This window comes from Gossypium hirsutum, chromosome A10 (assembly GCF_007990345.1).
Source record: "Gossypium hirsutum isolate 1008001.06 chromosome A10, Gossypium_hirsutum_v2.1, whole genome shotgun sequence".
NCBI classification, from domain to species: domain Eukaryota; kingdom Viridiplantae; phylum Streptophyta; class Magnoliopsida; order Malvales; family Malvaceae; genus Gossypium; species Gossypium hirsutum.
The window spans coordinates 85,388,504-85,394,875 of record NC_053433.1 but is presented as its reverse complement, the minus strand read 5'-3'; the positions used below and the strand labels follow the sequence as shown (position 1 = coordinate 85,394,875).

The following is a 6,372-nucleotide window of genomic DNA, read 5'->3' as shown; positions in this document are numbered from 1 at the left end:
GACAATCACTGGTTTGTTTTTATTATAATCTACCTCACCTTTACCTTTGCTTACCACCTTTTTTTGCCTCGGTTCTGGCTCAGGCTCAACAAATCCTTCTTCATTTTGAACATTAATCGCTTTGAGCTGTTCCCTTGGGTTAGGTTCAGTATTACTTGGCAAGCTACCTTGTGGTCGTTCGGAGATTAGTTTAGAAAGCTGGCCTATCTGAGTTTCGAGCCCTTGGATTGACGCTTGTTGATTTTAAGTGTCGTTTCTGTGTTCTGAAAATGGGTTTCTGATAGCGAGATAAATTTTGTGAGCATTTCTTCAAGGTTCAGTTTCTTTTCCTATTGATAGGGTGGCTATTGGTAGCCCGAAGGTGGTCGCTGATTTCCTTGGCCTCCCCATGAGAAATTTGGGTGGTTCCTCCAACCTGCATTATAAGTGTGACTATATAGATTGTTTTGAGGTTGAGGATTATTACCCATGTAATTTAATTGCTCGTTATCCATGTTGTGGCTATAAGGTTGCTATTCTGAATGGCTTGTTCCACATCCACTTACTTCGCACTGCATTACTGGGTGAACCTGTGAAGAACTAAGGAAACCATCAATTTTCTTATTCAAAAGTTCTACCTGATTAGAGAGCATGGTGACCGGATCGACATTATAAACACTGGCTATTTTCGTTGGCTTTGTCCTTATAACTTGCCACTGATAGTTATTCAATGACATCTTCTATATGAACTCATAAGCATCTTCAGGTGTTTTATTATTGATGGTTCCGCCAACAACCGTGTCAACCATTTGTCGAGTCGAAGGATTCAGGCCATTATGGAACGTTTGAACCTGGAGACAAAGCGGTAACCCATGGTGAGGACACCTTCTCAAAAGGCCCTTGTATCTCTCCCATGCATCGTAGAGTGTTTCTAAATCCATCTGCATAGAAGAAGAGATATCATTATGTAATTTAGTTGTTTTAACCGGCGAAAAATATTTTAGTAAAAATTTTTCAATCATTTGTTCCCAAGTAGTAATTGACCCTCGTGGTATCGACTTCAACCACTATTTATCTTTGTTCCTAATTAGAAAGGGAATAATCGAAGACGAATGGTATCGTCAGAAACGCCATTAATTTTAAATGTATCACATAGTTCTAAAAAGTTTGCTAAGTGAGCGTTGGGATCTTCATCCTGCAAACCATCAAACTGAACAAACTGTTGTATCATTTGAATTGTGTTAGGTTTTAGTTCAAAAGTATTTGCAGTTACAGCAGGTGTAACTATGCTTGATTTAGTTCTTGTTAAAGAAAGTTTAGCATAATCATACATAGTGCGTGGAGCAGTATTTTGATTAGCCGCAATTGCAGGAGGTAGCTAATTGTCTTGGTTTTCAGCTATCTCTTTGGTTGGGGGTTGAGTATTGTCTTTTTGCTCGTTCTTTGTGTATCTTAGGCTTCGCCTTATTTCTCTTTGGTTTCTGCGAACTGTGCGATCGATTTCTTCGTCAAAAAGTAGTGGTCCTGACGGGTTTCTTCTAGTCATAAACTATGAAAAACCTTTCAGAAGAAAGAAAAAGAAAATTAGTAAATTAGAATAAAATTAAAAATACAATTAGATCGCAAGAAAAATAAATGACTAAAGTAATAAAAATTGAGTGCTCCTAATATTTTAGTTCCCCGGCAACGGTGCCAAAAACTTGATCGCGTGATTTCGTGATAGGTTTTAAATATTTATAATTAATCGTTATTGAAACTAACTATTATCGCGATGTAGGTGTACCAATCAAATAGTAGTATAGTTTTAGCAAGACCAGATTCTCGAACCCAAAGGAACTAAAAGTACTAGTAATGACTATCTTTTTATTATCTAGCCTGGGAATAAAGAGGTTTTGTTTTTAACTAACTAATTATCTAAACTAAGAATCCACAGAAAATAGAATTGGGGAATTACTTTTGGGAAAATCGATTGAATTAAGATAATACCTAAGGAAAAATCCACCTAGACTGTACTTGTTATTCTAGCTTCGAATCGGACGATTTATTCATTTAACTTGTTCCATAGATATCCCTAAGTTATATTATTATCCCTATTCAAGCCTAATAACGTCTAATCCCTAGATTGAATAATTGAGAGCTTTCTCTAATTAACATTCTAGGGTTGCATTAACTCAATCTATGGATCCCCTTATTAGGTTTCGCCCTAATCTGGCAAAATCTTGTCACCCTATGTCAGGCGCGTAATCAACTCCGCTTAATTATGACAAATGTACTCTTAGACAGGGTCTATTCCTTTTCTGAATAAGAGCTTATCTTGAATCTGTATCCTAGGATATCAAAAAAAGAATTAAGAACACATAATTAAGAACAAGTTAAATATTTATCATACAATTCAAAAAATAATAACAAGATTCGTCTTACGTTTCTTTCCCCTTAGGTGTTTAGGGGATTTAGTTCATAACTAAATAAGAAAACATCCCAGAATAATAAATAAAGAAAATCCAAAACTCCTGAAGGGGAAATTGAGGAGAGATCTTTAATCTTGATGATGAATCCAGCTTCTGAGATGGATTGATCGGCTTTCTTGGAGTAATCCCTTACCCCCTATTCTCTGTCTCACTTTTCTTCCTCCTCTAGGGTGTATTTATAGGCTTTGGAATGCGTAAGAGCCCTCAAAATTAGCCTTTTCCGAATTGGACTCAACTTGGGCTCGGCTGGGACACGCCTGTATGACACGCCCATGTGTGATTACTTTAGGCCAAGCTCAATCTTGCCAAATTGACAAGGCTGTGTGGTATGCCCGTGTAAGGAGGTCCAGGCCGTGTTAATTTCGTACTTTGGCCCATTTTCTCCGTTTTTGGCCCGTTTCTCGTTCCTTTCGCTCTTTTATGCTCTCCTAAGTATAAAATATGAAATTAAAGCATTAGGAGCATCAAATTCAACAATTCTAATGGGAAATCATCCATAAAATGCATTAAACATGGGGTAAAAATATGTATAAATTACGGTTTATCATGTGTATAAAGAAATTATGTGTATTTTGTGATTTTGTGAAATAAGGACTAAAGTGTCAAAATGTGAAAATGTGAGGGCTAGTTTGTAAAGTGTCCTAAATATGTGTTTTTGGATTGATTTGAATTAATGTGAAAGTGAATAAATTAAATTTGAATTTATATAGATCAAGAACCAAAGAAAACGAAATTAGATCGGAAAAAGTCGAAAGTCATCGAGTAGCCAATTCCGTTTATTCGAGTCCGTTCGAGGTAAGTCGATATACAAATAAATATATTTTGAATTGAATTACTATTGATTATATGCTTTTTAACAATGTTAAGTGATTATATGCATTGAGAATGAGATATCCGAGAAAGTATCGACAAAGTTCCGACGTCCGAAAAGCCCCGAACGAACCTTAGGAATAGTTAGGTTACATATGTCATAACATAGGATCCGATATGTGTTATTGTGTAAGATCACGTCTGGCACATTGGCATCACTTATGATTTACGTGTAAGACCACGTTTGGGACGTTGGCGTCGTATTTGATTTCGTGTAAGACCCTTTTTGGGACAGTGGCATCGATATTTGATTACATGTAAGACCATGTCTGGGACATTGGAATTGTACAAGATTTCTGAGCTATCCGCGTATCCTTATGATTCCAAATACTTCAATGGGAATTCCAAGAAACAAATGAATATATGTGAGATATGTACCCGATTCAGGTATGTTCAAAATGTATACTTTGTTTGAGAACAAAGGTAAGTATATGTACAAGTGATGATATTTGACATAAGTATGAGAAAGTATGTTATTTGTGTAAATGAAATGAGTATATGAGAAATGTATATGAATCATTTGGTTTGTGATAGTATTTGACTATAGAGTATATGTATTTAGATGATGTTTATATGTTTTATTTGATAAGTTTATTTGTATATGGCTTACTAAGCTTTTGAAAGCTTACTTTGTGTGTTTCTCAACTGTTTTATAGATATCGTAGCTATTGGGAGCTCGGGGATCGTCGAGGATCGTCACCACACTATCCAACTCTATTTTGGTACATTTTGAAAGTGTAAAATTGAGAGTATGGCATGTATAGGCTAGGAGTCTTTGGATATGTTTTGTGAAGTGTATATATCTAGCCATGTGATTTGGCTTGGTTTTGGTGGTGTATATGTATGAGTGTTGGTATACTTATGTGACACAATTGTGGTATGTTTGATGTGTTCATAAATGGCCAAGAGAAATGGTAAGTTTGGTAAGTTTTGGTATGTGCTTAATTGTTGAATTGGTAAAAATGTGGTGTGAAATTGAATGTGAATATCAAGGTAATAAATCATATAATTTGGTATGTTTTTGGCTTATGGAAGGAAAAGATTTAGTATATGTTTCAAGCATGAAATATATTGTTAATGATATGGTATAAATGATGTATGTTTTGGTTGTGAAATGGTTGGGAATTTGGTATAAATTGTCTTTGGTTTTATGCTTGTAGGGAGGACCCTTAATGGGTGGCAATTTGGCCTTGCAAATGGCCTATTTTTGCCCACATGGGCAGAGACTTGGGCATGTGTCTCAGCCGTGTTGCTCGAGGGCCATTTCAAAATGAGCCTGGGCAGACCACACAATCGCACCCACGAGCATGTGCTAGGCGGTGTGGCCAAGTTAGTTTCGACCACAGGCTAAACACACAGGCGTGTGACTGGCCGTGTGACCCAAGTCAGTAGCCTCCCTAATTTTCACTTGGCCTGGCACATGGGCGTGTCATATGGCCATGTGGAAAAGTCAATATGTCTGCCCTGTTTTGACACGTCCTATACGCACGGGCGTGTCTAAAGCAGTGTGAGGCACACAGCCTGTTCACACGGGCGTGTGGCCTGTGAAACTTTGAAAAAATTGTTTATGTTTCGAAAAATTTTATATAAGCTCAGTTGAGTCCCGACCCCTTTCTAATGCATGTTTAAGGTCTCGATGACCTATATAATGGACTTTATAATGATTTTTGACTATGTTTGTGGATGATGTTATTGAATTGTTCGTAAAATGTTTCGATTTGTCTGGTAACGCCTTTAACCCTAGTCCAGCGACAGACACGGGTTAGGGGTGTTACATGTGATCCCATATTTCGTCTTCTTAAGAAACACAATCTAGGTGTATGGGACAATGAATGGCAGAAAACCTTTTACAAGGTAAAACAATACCTATCCAATGCCCCAGTGCTGACGCCGCCTAGTCCAAGTAAGCCACTGATACTGTATTTGGCAATATTTGAGAATTCTATGGGATGTGTGCTTGGCCAACACGATGAGTCAGGAAGGAAAGAAAGGGCGATATACTACCTCATTAAGAAGTTCACTAAATGTGAGACAAGGTACTCACCGATTGAGAAATTGTGTTATGCCTTAATATGGACAACTCGAAGATTGAGACAGTATTTGTTGTACCACAAACTTGACTCATCTCGAAACTGGACCCTCTGAAGGATATAATGGAGTCAACTGCTTTAAATGGAAGAGTTGCCCGATGGCAAATTTTGCTTTCCGAATTTGACATAGTCTATGTGAACCAGAAAGCAGTAAAAGGAAGTAGTAGATTTTCTGGCCAGTAGAGCTCTAAAAGATTACGAGCCTCTGAACTTTGATTTCCCAAATAAAGATTTAATGTACGTGGCAACCACAGAAAAAGACTCTTAAGAAGGTCATCCTTAAAAGTTAAATTTTGACGGAGCCTCAAACGCTATGGGTAACGAAATTGAGGTAGTCTTGATATCCCTAGACGAAGGTCATTATCCATTTACTAGCTAATTGGATTTTGATTGCACAATTAATGTGGCAGAATACGAAGTATGTATCATGGGAATTCGTGCAGCCATAGAACGCAAGATCAAAGTGTTGGAGGTCTATGGAGATTCTGCACTAGTGATTTATTAGCTCAAAGGAGAATGGAAGAGAAGAGATCCTAAGTTGATTGATTATCGAAGATTGGTCCTTGAATTAATTAAAGAGTTTGATGATATCACCTTCTGCTACCTTTTCTCTAGAAGAAAATCAGATGGCTGACGCCCTAGCAACTTTAGCTTCCATGGTCAAGGTGAACAAACAAAAGGATATGAAACAGATCCAAATGAGTATTTATGAGGCTTCGGCTCATTGTTACAACATCAAAAAAGAAGAAGAAAAGGATGATCACCCTTGGTACCATGACATATTGCGATACGTGAAAAATTGTAAATACCCCGACCAGGCAACTGAGAATGACAAAAGGACACTAAGAAGATTGACCAGTGACTATATCTTAAATGGCGAGGTCCTATATAAAAGGAGAAAGGATCAGGTGCTACTAAGATATGTAGACGCTGTCGAGGCTAAGAAAATCTTGGAAGAAGTCCAC

General features: G+C 37.4%; 1 non-coding gene across 1 annotated transcript; it reads left to right on the top strand.

The window, feature by feature from the left end:
• The first annotated feature begins 846 nt into the window (after nt 1-846).
• On the top strand, nt 847-952 carry LOC121209183 (small nucleolar RNA R71). The gene has a single exon (XR_005904300.1). It is a non-coding gene; the product is annotated as a small nucleolar RNA R71 (small nucleolar RNA).
• Nucleotides 953-6,372: the final 5,420 nt, after the last annotated feature.